General features: G+C 44.0%; 1 protein-coding gene across 11 annotated transcripts in view; it reads right to left on the reverse strand.

Annotated features, from left to right (window-relative positions):
* raraa (retinoic acid receptor, alpha a) overlaps positions 1-21921 on the reverse strand; it is a 171184-nt gene that overhangs the window by 67711 nt on the left and 81552 nt on the right. The window lies entirely within an intron of this gene.

Below are 21921 nucleotides of genomic sequence, written 5' to 3' on the forward strand. Positions count from 1 at the left end.
AACTGTTCTTTCCACTCTTGTTCAAAACGTCCACCCTAACCTGCTACAATAGGAAAACCACATGGGCCCACATATGGCGTTACACCCCCATAAAATCTTAATCAATGTTAATATGAAAAATAACTCTCCCCGCTGCTGTGGCTTCAGCCACACCACCGGCAACATCACAGCAGAGCCATGCCTCTTCTCAATGAAGGAGAGCTGATGTGTTATTTTAATCAACTCGGCCTGCCGGCATTAATTATTCAGCAGGTTGGTGAATTGGGACGCCCCGCGGGTAGAGAGAGGGAGGAACAGGGGGTCCCTCTGATTAAGGGCTTTAGGGAGAAAAAGAAAATAAGAATAAGGGAAGAGGAAGAAAGAGAAGATGTAGAAGGAGATTAGAGAGTTACAACTCCTGCCCTAGTTGTTGTTAGCTTTTTAATGTGTGTGTGTGTGTGTGTGTGTGTGGCAGCAGTATACTGTATGTGGGTACCCATGAGGGTGGTAAATCGCGGGGAAACAAGCGACTAGCAGTGTAAAGGCAGTGGGCACTGTGTGTGTGTATGCAGACGTGTGGATGTGTGTGCATGGCCAGTGTGAGGCCTCGGGGTGCTTATTGAGGCAGCAGGAAGAGTGTGTGTGTGTGTGTGTGTGTGTGTGTGTGTGTGTGTGTGTGTGTGTGTGTGTGTGTGTGTGTGTGTGTGCGTATCAAAGCTCAAATCCAATCATGATGCTGCTTGATCTAATTCCTGATGGTCAGGCAGGGAGTCCCGCCTCCCGTGGAGAAGGTGAAACGTGATTGGTGGGGATGTACACGCACGCACACACACACACACACACACACACACACACCTGCAGTGCATGGAGCGCTCCTGCAGGGCTGGGATGACACCATCCTCAGGCGCAGTGTGTTCTAACGTGAGTGACACTTCATGTGTGTGTGTGTGTATATACGCCTGAGAGTGTGTATTTTTGTGGCCAAAACACAAGCGCCCCGTGAGTGCTTGCACGCGCGCGTGTGTGTGTGTGTGTGTGTGTGTGTGTGTGTGTGTGTGTGTGTGTGTGTGTGTGTGTGTGGGTGTGTGAGAGTGTGTGGGTGTGTGAGAGTGTGTGTGTGTGTGTGTGTGTGTGTGTGTGTGTGGGTGTGTGTGTGTGTGGGTGTGTGAGAGTGTGTGTGTGTGTGTGTGTGTGTGTGTGTGTGTGTGTGTGTGTGTGTGTGTGTGTGTGTGTGTGTGGGTGTGTGAGAGTGTGTGGGTGTGTGAGAGTGTGTGTGTGTGTGTGTGTGTGTGTGTGGGTGTGTGTGTGTGTGTGGGTGTGTGAGAGTGTGTGTGTGTGTGTGTGTGTGTGTGTGGGTGTGGGTGTGGGTGTGGGTGTGTGAGAGTGCCTAAGCAGCTTTGAGAGCGATTCTCACAGCAGAGACAGAAGGGGGAACAGAGCGCCCCCGCTGACACTCTCAGTGGGCTGACACAGAAAGCTTGTTTGGGGGCATTAAATCTTAATACAAATGAACACCGGGGAGGAGAAGGAGTAAAAGAGGATGAGAGGGAAGAAAGTGAGAGTCGGCTTAAAAGGTGGAGGGGACATGATCCAAAAGGGAGGGTTGTGTTAGGTGAAGAAGATGCACAGAAGAAGAGGAGAGGTGAGCGAAGAGGAGGTGTATAAAAGGCACACGGAGGGGAACCCCTCAGGGGCGGGGAAGGTAGGAAGGAAAAGAAAACTCTTTCCCCTCCAATCCACAGGAGGATAGACTAAGATGCCAGAAAAGCATAGCGTGGCACTAAATCAAACCAGTTAAATCATCATGTGTTAATGACTCCGTTAACCCGCTTCCCTCCCTCCCTCCTCCTTTCCCCTTCGCTAAAAGCCTGTACAGAGGTTCTGTCATCCCTAATTCATCCTCTCAGCAGACAGAGATAGAGGACGGCGAGAGGAGGAAGTAGAAAATGAAGGGCCGTGAACTCTCTCCTGAGACTCTTTTGTAAGTAGTTTCTGCCAATAAGATCGCAGTTTGTTTCGTGATGCCAGAGTTGTTCCTCTGCGTCATTATGGTCTGCCACTGTGTTGCCGTGATGGACTGACATGTGGCGTTCTCTTGCATGCTAGTTACCCATCGGTTTGAGGGTGGAGCTAAGCACAACTAACGCTGAATAAGACATTTTTAAGCCAACCAAAAATTGTATAATTGCCTTTTATGAACTGAAAACACACTGTGAAAGGGTTAAAGTTGTAAGACGAAAACACGGATAACTCCCGGACCGGACAACGCTGTGGTAGTGACCTGTCAATCACAAGGTAGCCACGCCCTAAAGCATCCCCTTGCATTATGGTTTATTTGACTCTAAATGGGACCATAATTTACTAAATGAACATCATGCTGTATTGAAGAAGACTTGAAACTAGCAATTGAGACCATAAACTCATGTTTACAATGTTTACTGAGGTAATAAATCACGTGAGAAGTAGGCTCATTTTCTCATAGACTTCTATACAATCAGACTTCTTTTTGCAACCAGAGGAGTCGCAAGATTAAAGCACTTCCGCATTAGCTTCACTTTTCAGACCCGGAGGTTGACCACTGGTCAGACCTTTATGTGCGTGCTATACTGCAGACCACTGATTGGTCAGAGAGAATCATCACTAGCCTGACCGCACAAACATTTTTAAATATCCAAGCTACTGTTAGTATAGACTGCGATTTTTAACTCTTTTTTTTTTTTTAAATGGCAGCTCGCAAAACTACGCCGCTACACCGACACATTACGTACACTACAAAGATGATGTCATGACAGTTTCACACGACGGCGCTACAGCAATAAGCTGAGAATCCCAAATACACTGAGGGGGTACTATCTGCAGTGGAAACACAGCATAGAGAAAAGAACAGGTACCAAAAGTGAGTTGAGTCGATGCAGTGGAAACACGGCTTTAGTAAATATGGCTTATGGCTTAATATGGCTTAATCAGTATCAATGAAGCAGCACAGTATGTGGACAGTGCCTAGAAAACATCTAATAGGATGAGCAGTTAGCCACAAATAAGATTAGCACAATTTACACAAGTCACTGGAAAAAAGATAAGAGATACAATAGCCACATAATATAACAATTTTACATAAACATTATACTTCCATCCTTATCAACAACCGAGATATATGCTATCTGCTAGGCAAAGTCCAAGGTTCAGCACTGGCTTGGGAAACAGAACCAAGAAAGAGAAGCAAACATCTCTGAGAGTAACAAACAAAGAAGTAAACCCTGAGGTAATGCTAATACTGTTTACCATGGTACGGTTTGGAGAATTTGTTTGGATAAACAGTACACACAATATTGTGACAGCACAAGTTATTTACAATGGTGGTTTAGTCGTTAAAAACTAATGAACGTTTGTTATCATTTCCCCTGTTTGGACCTCCAAAACCAAAATGGAGAGGTAAACAGAAAGTGTGAAAGAGATTCAAAGTGGAAATAAAACAGTGTGAACAAAAACTTTCTCAAGCTTTCAAATAACATAATAAGAACTAACAGATGTTAATTTCATGCAACGAAATAAGACAGCATGACTCAACTCTGTTAACACCTTTGTTGTTGCTCAATCAAAGCAAACAGAAATGATGTTTATTCAACTGGCTTTGGCTTTTCGCAAACGTGCAAAAATGTGCAATTAGTTTCCGACAATCTTGAACAGTTGACATAACAAATTCAACAAACATCTACAGTGGCACTGGTTTGTCCTGTGAATGTGTTCAAGATGTGAACAGCGTAATCATTTAATGATCCTTTTCCAGAAATGGTTCCAGTCGGTTTGAGCGGTTCTTTATGCAAATGGACGGATAGGGTCGCTCTGTTCCTTTACTGTTTTTTCTCCCCCCTCCTCTCCTCTCCCTGATTCTCCCTCCCAGCCTTTCTCTCTCTCTCTCTCGGCTGAGTGATAAACACTGTCTGTTGGCCATAAATCCAGGGGGAGTCCTGACAGGCATCCCAATAAAGCGCTCTATTTTCTCCCAGTTTGGTGGGTTTGTCAGGGGCCCAGAGGAAGTGAGATAACATTAGGAGGAGGAGGAGGAGGAGGAGGAAGAGGAGGAGGCGCAATTCCATCAGCGCTGCACACGCACGCAAACACAGGAACACACTCGTAAACAAACAGTGGGAATATCCACATGGAGCTGGATGAAAATACACACACACACACAGACGTACTCGAAATGAGTGATTCATGTGCTGAGAGGCCAATACGCTCGAAACCGCGAGACAGTTGGGTGAAAATGTCGGCCTGTAAGCTGTGAAAAACACATTTTTTTCAGTCTCTCGTTCCACACACGGATAAACAAAGCCAAGACAACATTCACAGAAGCACAAATCCTGACTAATATGCAAAGAAAACACCAACCTCCCTCCCATTCTGACTGCAGGCTTCCTCATTCATTTCAACGAGACATAACAACAACACAGCACTCTGGAAAAAAACACATGCTGTACGTGCAAGTGTGCATACCATATAGAATACCTCATAACATGCTGTTTATCAATACCAAGATGGAGTTAAGATTCAATTTCCACAGCTGTACACCCCGGCCTTGTGCAGTGTCATAAGCCTTTACACTTCTCTAACTAGTTCAGATTTCATCTTCTTCACCTGTACTCTGTCATGTTGTAGTAAGACTCTTGGTGCGAAGGCCACATCACACCATCTCTGTCATATACACACAGTGCAAACACTGATTGGTTTGCTTCTACGTAATTCAATCCGATCCTGCAATGGAACTCTCTCTCCTCAAGTTAAACGATACCTGCATTCAATCCTTTTTGTACTCAGATCAAGAAAAAAAAATACTATGTGTATGGTTTTGCCCACTGCAAGCATTATTCAATTTAATGTGACATGTGATTACCCAGCCCTAGTGGTGTTCAACTGCTTTATAAAATGTTCAGAGCATTGCGGCAAATGTAATGATATGTTAGGGATACCCTGAAGGGGTTTATTTTATAACAACGACTCGCTAGCTGTACATTATCCCGCTTATTACACGGCTACTTACTTAAGAATTCAATAATTTGACACAGAAATGGTCCGCCAGAGTCCGACATTCAGAACTGCATCCATAGCGACGGTCTGTTATACATAGCGGCGGTCTGCTATATAGAAATAACAGACCATAGAACACTGTGATTGACCAATCAGAATCGAGTATTCAACAAAACCGTGTAATAAATAAGGATTAATTATGTGATTTTGTGGCGTGCATCTAAGCTTCTACAGTTTCCCAAATTTTCCCCAAAGTGTGAACCTATTCCAATCAACTGTGAATTAAACATGTGCGTTATAAGTGCACTCTGTTACATTACGATTATGTTTGTTGAATTCATACCTCTGTCTGCCATCCAACCACAATGTATCTGCACTGATAATATCTTGATGTGACACTGCTTTGTCCATGTTGTTCGGTTATTGAAGGAATAAGAAAAGGACGTTGCCAAACAACAAAACTGACCATGACCACCTTTTATCTCATTAGCATAATGTAATATTCAAGTAGCAAGGATTCAATTTAACGCCCTGTCTTTATGTACTCCTGCTTCTATCAATCTCTAATCTCTTTCAAGTGCTTCTTCCTAATCCTCCTCCTCACCCTTCTCCTTGGACGCTCCACACCCTACCGCTCTCTTAATTCAGTCCCTCAAACTTTTTACCTGTCTCTGCCTCACAACACACACTCCATCAAGTCCATCACTCCCTCTCAGCGCTTGAATTTCACTGCCTCCTCATTTCTCTCCAACACTCTCAGTGCACTCCTCCTCCACCTCTTTTATCTTTTTCTTCATTGACTGATGGTTGTGAGGGGCTGTTCGGGAGCACTGCGGACTGACACGTACACTACACCACACATACAGACTAGTTAATGTGCATTTATTCTTACTCGTTTAATGAAGGAGTGACACGCTGAAGAAAAATGGAGACGGAGACGGAGTAAGACGCAGAGACAAAATGAGATATGCAGTCAAAGGAGAGGCCGGAAGACAAGAGCGAGAGCAAGAGAGCTCGGGCTCTTCAGGCTGAGCCTTTCTGCTCTTAAGAGGATTCCCACCTGGTAGCAATTTAGGCTGTGCCTGGTAAAGCAGGCCCTGGGAAGGGAAAATAATGTCTGTTGGGTTAGTGGTTTCATTTTTCAATCAAATAAATCACGACCTTACAGAAAATAATTTTTGTCTTTTAATGGCCTCCCCAGCGTTTGAAGTTCCTCAAGGGACAGCTAGCTTTGAAGTCGAGTGAGGAGCGAACTTCCCTCAGCACAGTGTGTGTGTGTGTGTGTGTGTGTGTATGTATGTGTGTTTGAGCGTTCATTCCACTGCCTTCTCAAAGTCCTGAAACACAAAGCCTGAGGTACTCCTGACAAAAGTAAAAGCCCCGTGAAGGCCTTTGCATGTAGCCGTGCCGGCATATAAAACACTCTTGCAAATGATGGCACTACAAGCTAAATGTCCTGATACTCATTGTTATTGTTTAATAAACCCGCTTAGAAGCTCACATGAGAGTATGTCTTGACTTGTGGTTAAGATTAAAGGAATAATTCAACATTTTGGGAAATATGCTTATGTTCTTTCTCGCCAGTTAGATGAGGAGATCGCACGCTCACGTCTGTCCGGTAAACATGAAGCTACTGTATCAGGCTGTTCTCATACAAAGTTCGTAGCTATTCCTACGAAAAGTAATGCACTGTAATTTGTATATATCCCACAAAATCAATTTGTATGTAATTCACGTAATCGTACAGGAAGTATAAAAAGCGGCACGCTTCATAAAGAGAAGGTCGGGGTGGATGGGTGGGTCAAAAAACATCGGACTTTCACCCATGAGACTGATGTTCGTGTCCTGTGTGAAAACAGAAGTCAACGGTGATTTAAATTTATTTGTCACATAACTTCTGTACTTAAGTTAAGCCACTTCCGAAGTTATTTTAACCCAAATCACGATCTTTTCCTAAACCTAACTAAGTTGTTTTTGTCACGTAACTTCCGTACTTAAGTTAAGCCACTTCCGGTGTTATTTTATCTCAAACCACGATTTTTTCCTAAGCCTAACTAAGTAGTTTTGTTGCCTAAACATAACCAAGTCGATTTTTTCCTAAATCTAACTGAGTAGTTTTGTTGCCTAAACCTAACCAAGTCAATCTTTTCCTAAATCTAACTAAGTCGTTTTGTTGCCTAAACCTAACCAAGTCGATTTTTTCCTAAGCCTAACCAAGTAGTTTTGTTGCCTAAACCTAACCAAGTTGTTTCCTGTGAAGACGGAAGTTTATTTTGAAAAGACTGTATGCATGTAACGAGCAGTAATTGATAGGTGCGTCACATGCTGCTGGACATTCATAGGAAAACGTACGAAAAATGAGGAATACGTTTTTGTAAGATACGTTGTATTAGGATACATTGACAGTACAGCTAGCAGCCAGTTAGAGATATTAGATACTAATAACTAAAGATATAACGTAGTAACTAATGAGCCTCAGAGGTGCCATCAGGCGTATTTTGTTACCTTTGGACAGAGCCAGGCTAGATGTTTCCCCCCCGTTTCCAGTCTATATGCTAAGCTAAGATAACCAGCCGCTAGTGGCAGCTTCATATTGTCCATACAGACATGAAAATGGTTTCAATCTTCCCTTCCAACTCTCGGCAAGAAAGCAAATAAATCATCTTCTCAAAATGTTTAACTATTGCTTTAACCTGGTGAATAAACTGGGCCCACAAAACACACACGGAAGAGTTTCCTTTGACATTCAACAATCATGCGACAACATGCGTCATTTGCAGGTAATCAAATAGTGGCCAATGGGAGCCCATTTCAATTTTGTCCCAAGTATCTCTTTTTGCAATAACAAAAGCTAAAAGCAATATTTGTTAGTGTATGACTAGATAGATGAACAGGCTGATATGAACAGCATGTTCTTTGATTAAAAACATCTCATTGTGGAGGAGAGTAGCTTGTTGAGTGCCCGCTGAACGTATTAGTGCCATTATTGAATTTCTGCCATACAACTTATCCTTTTTCTGCTATGGGCACAAGTCCATTGGCCATGAATGTCTGACGAATGGTAGAGATGGAATGAAATAAGAGGGGGGTTAATTAGGTCTAGAGCGAGTGCGCTGCATGTGGATGAAACTACCCACCCTCCAAAGACTGTGGGAGAAAATAATGCGAGCGGAGGCTGAGAGCAGTAAGAGCTCTTGACCTCGGAGAGGAGCACAACAACGGGGAAAGAAAAGGAAGTGGTCGAGGGAAGAATTGAGAGACCGTAATGAATAACCAAGGATGTTCTTTCTGGAATGAGGCCCATTCACATGGAGTCTATTCAGCTACAGCAACATGGAGTGTAGCAGTGTACCAGCCTTGGGTGGGATGAACCAACAAACCACACACACAGTAAGAAACGGACAGATGTGCATGCGTGCACAAACGCGCGCTAGCGCCGCAAGGGAAAACTACGTCAGCTTCTGGGCACACAACACAAGCAGCCACACCAAACGTGTCGACAGACAGACGACTACCTTCATGATAAAGACTTAAAATATTCCCCTCAAAACGTTTTCCCCTGGAGCTCTTCCACTACTTTCCATGTGTACCTTCGGTCCAAGCGAGCTGGTTTTGACATAAAGGCTATTTTTCAAAGGTCTGAAGACGCCAGCTTTGACAGCACATCTGCCAGAGCGCCTTCAGTTTTTTTTTTTTTCAGAGAGGCCATGTAGTTGTCTTCCCAGCAGAAAACCGCCTAATGCTCTCCAGAAACATACACTCGCCGTACTTGCACTGTTCGTATTATACTGTGGTATATGTGTATATACACACACACAGAAATACACTGTACATTTGCTTAACAACCAAACCCACTGGGACAAAGAAAGACACACAGAACATTAAAAAAAGGTGTGGACTCTCCTGGACTTAATCAAATGCTAAAACACACTCGCTTGTCTCGCACACACCCATGAGAAGATCAGTTCTAATATTTAAAGCAACATAACTCCCCAAGTCAAACCAGCTCACTCGCACTGTGTACACAGCTCGATTATCAGCCCTATTTGAACCTCTGGATAGATGGGCGGGTGGATAGACGGATGTTTGCTCACTGCTTATTCAGTGCCTTTTTGGATGGGGTTAGGGGGAGACAGAAGAGATAGCAGGGTCAAGAAAATGAAAGGAAGAAAGAGGAGGACCGGCTTAAAGTGGCGAGAGAAAGACAGGCAGGAAATAAAACTTAACAACGTTTGAAAGGGAACGGGCCAGAAAGACGACCTGAGGGGGAGGGAGAGAGAAGGAGAGGAGATAAAACACAAGTAGACTGAGAGCGAAAGAGCGAGGTGGTGAGAGCGAGAGTTTGGCCAAGTGCTTACAGGAAATAGTTCTGTTTGATGAGTAAATATTGAATCAGCGAAATCCCATCTCTGGCACCACCTGACCTCTCCCTCCCTCCCTCGCTTTCTCTCTCTCTCTCTCTCTCTCTCTCTCTCTCTCTGTGTGTGTTAACAGTAAACAGAGACGTTTTACCTACATTCTGGGGCATAAACACAAGTATCTTTGAAACTGCATGTGTTGAGAAGGGATTTGTTGAATGCATCTTTCGGCAAGTCAGTGGTCATTTGTGTAGAGCGTGAATCTGCTCCTGATTCTTTGGTGAAGGGTACGCCTGGGCCTGCTGTGATTTAAGATGCCTGCAGGGGCTCTTCACTTCCCCGCATTCACTCTCTCTCTTGATCTTTCTCTCCCTCTTCCTAACCTTCTCTTCAGTCCCGTCTCTTTCTTTCAAAGAGTGAGCGATTAGAGGGGTCTCCGGGTCAGAGAGAGGGAGTTTGACCTTAGGTATGTAGCGTCGCTCTCTCTCTTTCTCTGCAATCACGAGACGCCGCTGCTCCTACCTTTAAGATGTTTTTTTACTCATGGTGTTTCACCACAGAGTCACAGAGCACGTGGGTGTACAGTGTGTATGAGTCACAGCGTGTGTGCCGAGTGGTTAGATAATCAGAGAGGCATACTGACCCTCAAAGCCAACCATTCACTACACAAGAATTGCGGCTGGTTCGGCCTCTCCTGACCCTCGGAAGAGCATTTCCGATGACAAACCATGATTGCCTTGCTGTGGGTTTGACTGTTTCAAGGTTTTTCTTCAATGTGCACAAATCAAAAGACTGTTATTGTGTAATTGTGTGGTGCTTGCTTTGTCAAAATGTGCATTGTGTGTAAGCTTCGACAGCGAAGATGACAAGATCCGTAAAACCACGTTCTATTTGTGAGGTCTGCCACAATTTGAATTTGGACAATCTCGTGTTCCTGTTTGTGCTCAAGTCTGTCTGAGTTAAGAGACAAAGGAAATGTTTTGTTACAGGCAAGTGTGTGTGTGTGTGTGCTCCAGCCTAAGACCTTAGATTTTATCTCGGCAGTAGGAGATCAGTCAATGTCTGTGGAATTCCTCAGTGACTCCACCGGATCCGACCAGTTGCACAACCATCAACAGCAACACTGAAAATCCCACACGGTGTGATCCATCTGACACAACGCTGGGTTAAGCCCATGATACACCAAGCTGATAGTCAGCCATCGGACAGTTTGGGGCCGTCGGTGAGCGTCTGTCGGCCGCAGCGGAGCCCGTCGGTGAGAGAAATCACTCTGATTGGCTGTTCAGCGTAAACGAATCAGTGCACGAGAACAGAAACGGAGGTGAGGAAAGCAAGCAAACAAGTAAAATCAAGAGGAAAAACACAGAGGGCTCTTTTTATTTTTCATCTTCATCTCATCTGATCATTCCAATACACGGATATTTTCACAACGACATCTGGAATGAAGTGGTGAGTGAGTGGTGCGAAAAACGGTCGGCAAACGGCACTTTGTTTCATGTATGTATTACAGCGGCTTGTATATCCGCAGTCCCAGAACGTCCGTGCTAACTGGCCGTCGGCTGTAGTCTTTGCGGTGTATTCGAGTGCAACTTGTCGGCCAAAACAAAGGTGACGTGAGGTGACGCAAATAGTTCTCTGATGTCGGGTTGGTGTGTCCCCAGCTTGAGACCTTAGATTTTATCTCGGCAGTAGAAGATCAGTCAATGTCTGAAGAAAATTCCTCAGTAACTCCACCGGATCCGACCAGTTGCACAACCACCAACAGCAACACTGAAAATCCCACACTTTGTAATCCATCTGACACAACGCTGGGTTAAAGGCAGAGATTAATTAAGACATAATCCATGCAACCTCTCTCAGAGACGCCCTGTTGTTGTGTGTCACTTCCCTTTTTTGTTAAATAGTTCACATTACGACAGTGAGGGTATTAAAAAAAAATACAAAAAATGTCCGCCACGTTCCTGGCACACGATTTAAGTGGCCGTTGTGTGGGAACATCTGTTTGTACCATGAGACGGATTAAATTAGGGGACTAATCAAGGCATAATGCACACCAGTTGTTTAGAAGGCCATTTCAAATGGAGGGCAAAAGCTGTGTCCCTAATCACGTTCTCTCCGTCCGCCTAGTGTGTGAGTACAGGATGTCTCTGTGAAATGGAGAAAGACTGAGGACACGATGATAAAAGCAGCACAGATATGTGTGTGTGTGTGTGTGTGTGTGTGTGTGAGTGGCAGAAAGAGTGAGGATGAATGAGAGGGGTTGAGGAAAACGGTGCTCAGGTTAACTGCTGAACAGCTGTTTGTCCCTGATGAAAAGAAGGAAGAGAGAGATCACGGAGTGAAAAGAGAGATCAGAGAGATGAGGAGGATTGAAAAATGAAAAGAAGCAAATGCAGCCACATATGAATTATGAATTTCATAAAAAGGAAAGAGCTTGACTCACATAAGTGAAATGGAAAAAAAGATGATTACTCATTATATCAGATGTTATGTCAAAGCCATTCAGCTCACTAAATACTAAATTCCCAGTAACACAGACGGCATATAGCACTAATGTATACCTAACATATTATAAGAACAAACTTCATTTCTAAAATACTCTGATTCCACCGGACCAGAATTACCTTGAATGATTGAAGAATTTACGCCCCACATCTGTGCTTCGTGCCGCGCCGCATTCACACAGGAAACACTATTCAGATGGAATTTATTTATGTAATGGAGGTTCGTTGATTTTAATAATGCATGCGCTGATTAGTGATTTTAATCCCGTCTGGAGCGCATATGCTAGTGTTTCTAATTATTATGGTCCAAAATATCGACTGCTTTTTGGCACGCTCGTTGGTTCTCCCATAGTTAGAATCCATATCCGGACGGAAAGCTTTGTAGTTTATAGTGTATTTTGTGAGTGTGGGAAACACTTTTCCTGTTGCTAAGCGTTACTGTTTGAGCCCCAGATGGGGCTTCAGTTTAATTTTTCATTCAAATTTTGTTAATTAAGTTAATCTTCTTGCATTTTCCACTCAAAATGCTATCAAAGCCGTCATTGAGGATTTCCACTGCACCCTCGATGAGTCTCGATTCACAGGGAGGAAATAGAAAGAGATGCTGATTCGACCTCTACGTTTACTGAAAATGAAGGTTGTTTGAGATGACTACTAAATCGCTTTTTTTATTGAATGGAAACCATTTCTATTGAGGACATTTTATTTGCGTTGAGAGGGTTAAGGTTTCCCATTTTCCAGTGATCAGTCATGATGGTGTCAGCACTCCAACAGTGTTCAAGACACCAGTATTCACCTCGGTACAATACTTCACTAAAAAAAGAAGCCAGACGACTAGGCTGGGTAAAAAGGTACAATAACAAAGACTCTTCATTCACAAAGAAAATAAATGAAAAAGCTTTAACCCTCAAACCCACAATAGACCAGTTTTTCCTCTATTTTAGGGGAGTACAGGGTTTCTTTAGTGGGAGATAGCAGGTCAACAGAAGATGTCACATAGAAGTGGTGTACATCATATGAAAGCTGGGAACCTGACGATTAATTTGAGATGCAGCTCAGCACTGCGGGTCGAGTTGTTCTATTCATTAATCAGAAATAAACATGAATGAATGAATGGACTATTTAAAATCAGTTGTAAACGTGAATAAGGGCTTAGAACATTATGATAGAAGTATATGATGGTCATTCCCATGTTCTATTATGTATGTCTCATAAGTTGTTGCAGCAATCTTTGGGTTGATACCATTTGTTACACAGATTTGGTGCTAAATTGAACCATTTTTTCCATCCACTCATTGATCAAAATGATCAATAGTCCCACCAAAATACCACACTAAGACACCAAGACCTCAAGGAACACCATAGAAAAAGCCATGCTGTGCTTTTGGTATCAAAAAACCAGCCATCCATCCTCTGAATGCCCTAGGTCTCTAGTTTGTGGCTGTAAAGTGTCATGAGGCTGTGATTATCCTAGAGCTCACCACAGGTCATTTTATACAGCGAGGTCAAGTTTAAAAAAAATGGTCTCACTATATGAAATGGCTACTATGGTACTACTAACATCATCACACATGAATACAGTTGGGCTCATTGGATCCACAAGAGTCTCATCTTTACAGTCATACACAATTTATGTAATTACAAGACTGTTTAGGGACCCCAGTATGCAGAAATATTCAAACACACCATTTTAGAATAGGCGAAAAATAACACATTTATACTGCATGCAAAAAAAACTGCATGTGATTGTCATAAAGTGGGCATGTCTGTGAAGGAGAGACTCGTGGGTACCCATAGAATCCATTTTCAGTCACATATCTTGAGGTCAGAGGTCATGGGACCACTTTGAAAATGGCCATGCCAGTTTTTCCTCGCCAAAATTTAGCCCAACCTTGGAACGTCATTTAGCCTCCATCCCAACAAGCTAGTATGACATCTGACGGCACCTAACGGACTCCGAGGGCGGCCACGGCATTAACGCTGGGTGTCCACAAATCTCTGGAATGCCAACGATTATCATTACATTAGTTAGCCCGTGGTACACTTAGCCCCTGTAATGAGCTAACGCCTGTATCTTTCCACTCTGAGGAGACGTGATGTCCTAATGCTAGCAGACAGGCTGGCTCGAGGTTAAGTGTGGCCAGGGGCCCCTTACAGAGGTGCCAAGAGAGAGCTGGTGGCCCCATAAGCTGTGGCCGAACAGAGCTCTCTTAGCCCTCTTTTGCGCAACACAGCTAGCCATTGTGCCGGGCTGAAAAAGCGCATTAGCCGCCGAGAAAGAGGGCTTTCCCCTCTGAAACCCCCTTCGGACAACAAGCAAAGCTCTGCTTGATAATTCAATCACTCTCTCTGAGCGGTGTTGGGACAGACTCTCGGAAAAAACCTTTCCTCCTTTCCTTCCCTCGTCTCCTCCATTAGGTAACTGCCCTATATTTTACAGATGCCGTCATTCCTGCCGCTTATCAAAGGACAATAGAGGAGTGATGCCTGTGAGAGAGTCATTGACATTTGAATGTATGCGGCAGTGTGAATTATGGCTGTACGCAATGGGTACTGAAAAAGGGCATAAGAAGATAGAGATATATATGTGTGTGTGTGTGTGTGGGGAGGGGACAAGAGATAAAAGGAAGGAGAAAAGGGGGTCAGAGTGAGAGTGGGTTGAAGGAAAGGATAGGGAGGAGAAAAAAAGGGGGCCGTTCTTATCGCTTTACCCTTGTCTTGACTTCCTCGCGGCGCCTTTGAAGAGAGCAGAAATAAAGATACTTGCGCTGGCACATCACAGAGAGAGATTTAGATTATGCCAGTGTTTACCCAGCTGAGTGCTGCATGGCTGCTGGCGACAGCCTGCTGGTTTTGAAGTTGTTATGGCCCGACTACAGCTTAAAGCGCTCGCCGACCGCTGCAGAGGAGGGCTTTCTCTCTCTGCGCTCGTATGTCAGTTTGTGTGTGTCTGCACGCATGTGTGCATGCATGTGCCAGTTGGTGTGAATGTTTATGAGAGATAGCATGTGTCCTTGTATTCCTAATAGAGTATGTGATGCATTTCTGCGTGTGTGTGTGTGTGTGTGTGTTTATGTGTGTGTGTGGTGCTGAAAATGGAGCCATCCATCGGATTATGGGTAGACAGCTCTTTTGAAAAGGAGGGCCTGTATTTGCATAAGCGGCCGTGGCAGGAAAAGAAACCTATAGAAAGAAAGACAGAATGAGAGAGCATGAGAGAGAGAGAGAAAGAGAGAGAGAGAGATAGATAGAGAGAGAGGAGCGGACCACACTCGCCAAGCCACTCGGGGGATAAATCCTGTGGCTAGGATCAAGTATTCTGGGCAGGGATTTGGCCCCAAGTCCCCTCAAACCAAATGGAAAATAACAGGCTGCGAGTAAATAGGTGGCAGGGTAATGATAGCTCTGTCAAGTCCTAAGGTGGAGAAAGGGAGGGTGGGAAGAAAGGAGGATAATAGAGAAGAAGGGAGAGGTGTGAGTAAGGAGTGTGGGGGGGGGGATGATCAGGCATACTGTATGACGAAAGAAAGATGAGCGGACGGGGAAGGATGGATCAGAGGACGAACGGAGAAAGTAGTGATGGAGGGAGGGAAGGAGAAGGAGAGAACAAGAGAAGCCAGGAAGGAGGAAGAATGGATATATGAGGGAAGGCCAGAAGGGCCAGAGGAGAGGGTGATGGGTTTTCTTGTGGGAGCCCCTTTTGGCTAAGCTTGCTCGTGTTTTGGCACATGATGCTGGCACGAGACACGAGTGCTGCCAAAGCCAGTGTGTGTATGTGTGTGTGTGTGTGTGTGTCTATATGTGTGTGCCTGGGGCTCCCACTTCTGTCACATCTGCACAGAAGGCATGCATCTCTGCGTTTCTATCCCTCTCTGATTCTCTGTTTGTCTCTCTCATCTTTTCCCTTTTCTCAGAAGACTTGCTTTCTTAGGCGATGTTCCCGCTGTCCTAATGAACAACACCCAAATACACACTTTGATCCACAATTAAATCACCAAGGAGGCCACTCCCAATCAGCAAATTCCCAAACACAAACACACACACAGTCCACCTATAGACATTGGTGAATCATTGTGGACCGATGTTGTCAGATCTGAGGACAGTATTAAAGATACATCTAGTTTAGTCTGGTATAATATTCACAGTGGATTATTATTAGCCGCTCAGTTGTGCATTATTATTTTAATACCCAATACACAAGACGGAGTGTGTTATCCTGCCTCAGCTCAGTATCCCTCAGAGTTACACTTGTGTTGGTTGATTCCACCGCAGAAAAACGTATTTTAGCCACCTAAGAGAAAGGCCAACCTTAAAAAAAATCAATATCTGGTTAAGTGCATGCTATATTTTCTCCAGTTTACCTTGCCGTCAGACAGCTGTACAGTCTATGTTTCCAACGGGCAACTGAAGCTGTTACCAATGATTTTGCCCAAGCAACCAGACTCCATTGAAAAAAAGAGTAATTTTATCTCACAGAACACAAGAGTTGCTGGTTTACCGCTGCCTTGATCGGTTAGTTAGTTTGTTTTATTGTATGACTTTGGTGTTTTAAAGGGCTAGTTCGGATTCACCACAGTCACACAATAGCACAAACAAACTAACCGATTGAGGCAGCGGTTGACCAGCAACCCCCGTGTTCTGCGAGGTAAAATTATAGTTATTTTCTGTGGAGTCTGGTGGCTTTGGCGAGAGCATAGATGGACACAATAGCTTTAGTTCCCCGTCGGAAATTGCTGTCTGACGGCAAGGTAAACTGCCGAAAATATTCTAAATATAGCGTACAATTAAACTGACATTGATTTTTTTTTAGGTATTTCTTTTAGGTGTCTAAAATACATTTTGCTGCCAGCCCGTCCACAGCAGTACACTGCTTTGGATCCGTTCCAGTAACTCATGTCTGCTTCTCCAAACTGGGGGCGTGCTGACCATCATCTACTGTAGGTAATACACTGACTATGCATAAGTGCCTCATACAACCCGCCTTCAAAACACCTGAACTATCCCTTTAAGTCAGAAAAAGCTCATGGTGAAAGGAAATAGTTGAATGTGCAGTAAAAGAAGCAGGAGAAGAATTAGTTCAATAGCCTGCGTCACTGAATAGTTATTTACGCGGCATCAAACTCGTTGAAAGCAACTTATATTTAATTGGATTCAATACAAAAGCTAAAACTCTTCAACTACCTGTGATAGGCCAAGGATCTCAGAGTAACATTAGAGACAATCCCTCCTTTGAAAATGTAAGAATAGGACGGTCCTTGTGCTCATTTTTCAGCCTCCCAGCGCTCTGCAGTTAATTAACAAGGTCGTTAGGCTGGGGTGAGTGAGTGCCGTGCCGCTATGCTAGATGTGTTTTACACGCCACGTTTAATAAGCCTGCATCCTCGCCATCAGAGTATCGGCACCCCTCAAATGACTTTCCAATAATGACAACCAGCTCCCCCGAGGTACTGATTCCGAGTGTGAGTGTGTCTCTTCCTGAAGTGGCTGCTACCTGGTCGCCTGATGGAAAAAAGTGCTCCAGTCGATAGCTCGCGTGTTTGCGGTCGTATCCGCACACACTTTGGATCGCCGCCAAAAAAAGGGAGCACACCGTCATTATGCTTATCCCTACCGCACGAGCCGTGTGTGTGTGTGTGTGTGTGAAAGTGTGTGTTTCTGCCACCCATGGAGTGTGCTGACATGCCCCCCTTGATTCCTGCAGACCACCGGGGCAGAGAGGAACCACCTGTCTGTCCAGACACCAGCACACACACAAACACAAACTTTGCCCAACATTACCATATCCATATTTACCCGTGGTCAGAGCATTCCGCCACGAGCTGCTTAATGGGATAGGTGACACACACACACACACACACAAATATCCTTTCATATGTCTCCTAGTGGCCCAAAAGTGCATTCATAAATGCCATAAATGCCCCCCTAATAAGTCAAAAGAGATGCTGCTCGTGTGTGTGTTAACGCTCCTGTACAGAGCAATTACTGTGGCGGCTGAAACAAGAGCGCTCTGTGGGGAAAAAGCCAATTAGTCCGCTGTGGCAGCAGGTAGCAAGCTGGCTCCATTCATTATGATCACTCATAGCACCACGCTAATGTAATATCACGGCGTTAGAGCCGGTGACAGACAGCAGCAGGCTTTAATGATAATAACGGGATCAATAGATGGGGTGTTATTGCCAGATAGTTCCATATTCACGAAAGAATTTAATCGAAAAACGCTAATGAAAGTTGTGCGCGTGTATGTGCGAGTGTAATGAGCGCATTCTATTGGATGTGGATTTTTTTTGGCTGCGTTCAATACAACAGCGTGCACGTTTTGCGGGCGTGCGTGAGTGTGATCAATCCATAGCGATAATATTCAGTTAACTAATAAAGCTGCGGGCTATAAATGTTATATCAATATCTGCGACTGGTCTGCTCCGGTGCGTAACCTAACCTGATGATTTTCAGATAATGTGATGTGAAGACGTAACCCAGGAGGCTAGAGCTGGAGACACACACACACAGAGAGATAGTGAGTGTGTGTGTGTGTGTGTGTGTGTATGTGTGTGTTGTAGGCGTGGATTAACCCTACTGCTCTGCTTGGTCTGCATAATTGGTCTGTTGTGGTTTACTAAAGGAGGCCAAGGCAGAAGAGCTGCTAGACAACTCTGAGAACAGGGGTGGAAGAGGATGAGTGTGAACAGAGACCGGAGAGAAACGAAGATTTTTTGATGGCAATGAGTTCAGCATTAAACCGAAATGGCTCCATGACGGTAACATCTGCAGTTCTGCATCATACATGATTGGACTGTGCTCACATAGAAGAAAAATAAAGAAATACAGATGTTCATGTACTAAAGACACATTGAAGGTGTAATCAGGTGGATAGGATGTAAATGTAACACCTCTCCATTCCATACGTAACTGAGGGTGTCACGAGAACCGATAATTGGGTACCGAGTTGATGCCAAAATTCGGAAAACATGACGGTACTCGTTTTTTTTACAGTACCGCAGGTACCGGGGATCAGGGCTCGAGACTAACGCCGTCACGTCGTAAAGGAAGCAGTAAACTCACTATGGATGTGGCCAGGGGATGCATCCTATTTTTTCTCCGATGATGCTACATCTGTGTTGAAATCGGCGGGAAGAGAGCTAGTTAACGTTAGCTGTTAGCAGCCGGCGGGAAGCACAGTCCTGCTTGGCTAAATAACGGAGCTAACTGTTAACAGAGGTTGCATTGAGTTACATTATGATGTGTTCAAGCTCTATTTGGTAAAACTAATTATTGGGCCACGGTAAATTATAACGTTACCATGATGTGTTCAAATTAGGGCGGTCAAAGATAACGCGTTATTGCAAATTCGTTATAACGCCACTAATTACTTTAACGCATTAGCACAATCGATCTTCCAGAGGTTGTACTGGGCTCAGTTTTAAAGCTAGTTAGAAGATACTGGTATCAAACTATAAAAACCTAAGGAATCCATTGGTACCAACCATGTCATACTACCTCGTCGCGAAGGAGGATAAATAACACTCCAAACTTGTGCTAAAGTTTGGCAAGGAAAAACTGGCATGGCCATTTTCAAAGGGGTCCCTTGACCTCTGAACTCAAGATATGTGAATGAAAATGGGTTCTATGGGTACCCACGAGTCTCCTCTTTACAGACATGCCCACTTTATGATAATCACATGCAGTTTGGGGCGAGTCATAGTCAAGTCAGCACACTGACACTCTGACAGCTGTTGTTGCCTGTTGGGCTTCAGTTTATTATGATTTGAGCATATATTTTATGGTAAATGCAGTACCTGTGAGGGTTTCTGGACAATACTTTTCATTGTTTTGTGTTATTAATTGACTTCCAATAATAAATATATACATGCATTTGCATAAAGCAGCATTTGCTCACTCCCATGTTGATAAGAGTATTACATACGTGACAAATCTCTCTTTAAGGTACATTTTGAACAGCTAAAAAATGTGTGTTTAATTTGCGATTGATAGCGATTAACTAATCGATTGACAGCCCTAGTTATTATGTAGTCTTGTAAAATTTAGCTTTTGGGTGAGAAACTTGAATAGAGTTGTTTTTGGAGACAGCAAAAGAAAGCAAACGTGGCTTTCAAAAGGGCTTTTTAGATAACAACAATATCCACAAGGACAAACACTGGAACAACAAGTGCACACACAGACTGTAAACACACAGGCATGTGAATTCAGCCTTCACTGAAAGCTCTGCCATGATGAAAGTCTAATGCTCTTGCCTCCAATCTGACATTCTGTAAATTCCTCATTCAAGCTCCAAACAAACTGACTCTCTCTCCCCTCTCCCTCCCTCAGCACCCACTCTCTTTCTTCCCCTCTGTCGTCACTGCGCTGCATTGAATGGGGTTGTGAGGGCTTAGCTTGAGTGTGTGTGTGTGTGTGAAAATGTGAGAAAGAAAGAAAGAAAAAAAGAGGTGTTTGAGCGAGGGAGAGAGAAATGATCTGCCAGAGAGGGGGGGGATATAGGAGGAGGAGGAGGTTTGTATTACAGTGTGTAGAAGGAGACGCATGTGTCGCTGTGTGAGTGCGCGAGCATGTGTGAATCATGCCTGCAGTTATCTGCATGCAAGGAGGAGTGTGAGTGAGAGAAAGTGAGCCAGCATGAAGGGCAAAGATTGTGTTTATGTTTCTGTGTGTGTGTGTGTTCGTCAGGAAGCTGTGGTGTCCCTGGCTCTCCAGTGTTTACAGACAGGAAATGTTTGTCCAGGCAAAAGGGAAGGAACCTCGCAGCCCCGCATGGCAAACATCGGGAGAGTGGCCCTGATGCACACACACGCACACAGATATTCAGAAACATGCACACACACACACACACACACACACATACACACACACACACACACACACACACAGTGCAACAGTGTGAAAAGAGGAATCTGACGGTGGGGAGTGAGGTGGGGTATCTGGTATTGGGGAAGTGGGAGTGACTGGGCTGGGCACTAACTGTTCTTCACTTCCCTCCGCGCTGACATGCCAACGCAGACTCCAGCAGATAGAAAGTCAATACGCTGACCTCCTATGAACCTGTGAGAGCGAGGTCGCGGTCTGCCAGGCCTGTCCGCACCAATACACACACACACACACACACACACACACTGACTGTACGTCTGCACCACCAACTGTAGTCCTTTAGTTCATATTCCTGCTGCTGCCACAGCCGTTTAGTTTGATTATCTGTTTGTCGATGTTGGATTGTAGAATATTTCACTGGATTTCAAAGCACTTTCTGATTAGTAGTCGGTGATAGAGGCGCTTTTATTTATATTTATTCTACTTTATACTTCCACTCCACAACCTTTAAGAGTTGCCGTGCAATAAGCGGGATAATGTACAGCGAACGGGTCATTATTTTGAAATAAACCCCAACAGAGCGATAAAAAAGCAAAATTCTCTGATTCCAGCTTCTTAAATGTGAATACTTTCTGGTTCCTCTCTGACAGTAAACTGAATATCTTTGAGGTTGTGGACAAAATAAGACATTTGAGGACGTCATCTTGGGCTTTTGGAAACACTGATCGCAATTTTTTCACAATTGTCAGACATTTTATAGACCAAACAACGAATCGATTAATCGACAAAGACACTAATCGTTAGTTGCAGCCTTAGATTAAACTACACAACAGCATGTAAAGGAGTTCAAATAAGCTCGACCAGCTACAACATTAAAATAGGTTAATGCATCAGTAATATAAGATTCTGAGAGCAAACACTGTACATAATGAGGACTTTTAATACTTACACTCCTCAATGCAGGACTTATAATGGCGTATTGTTATATTGTTATCTGAATACTTCTTCCCACCACTGTTCAGGGCTGAACAGGTCCTCTTGTGTATAAATCAATACACAACAAAACAGCTTTTCTTTCCTTATGAAAATGTAGTTTTCATCTAATTTGAGCAACTTTGCAAAGCTTTTGATGGATCGTATAAAAGGCGTTGTAGCATGAAGGTTGGCTAGAAAGATGTATTTTAGGAACGCTCGCCAAAATTTGTGTTCCCCAAATAAACAATACTCCTTTCTGG

Source organism: Sebastes fasciatus, chromosome 20, assembly GCF_043250625.1.
Source record: "Sebastes fasciatus isolate fSebFas1 chromosome 20, fSebFas1.pri, whole genome shotgun sequence".
Lineage (NCBI taxonomy): Eukaryota > Metazoa > Chordata > Actinopteri > Perciformes > Sebastidae > Sebastes > Sebastes fasciatus.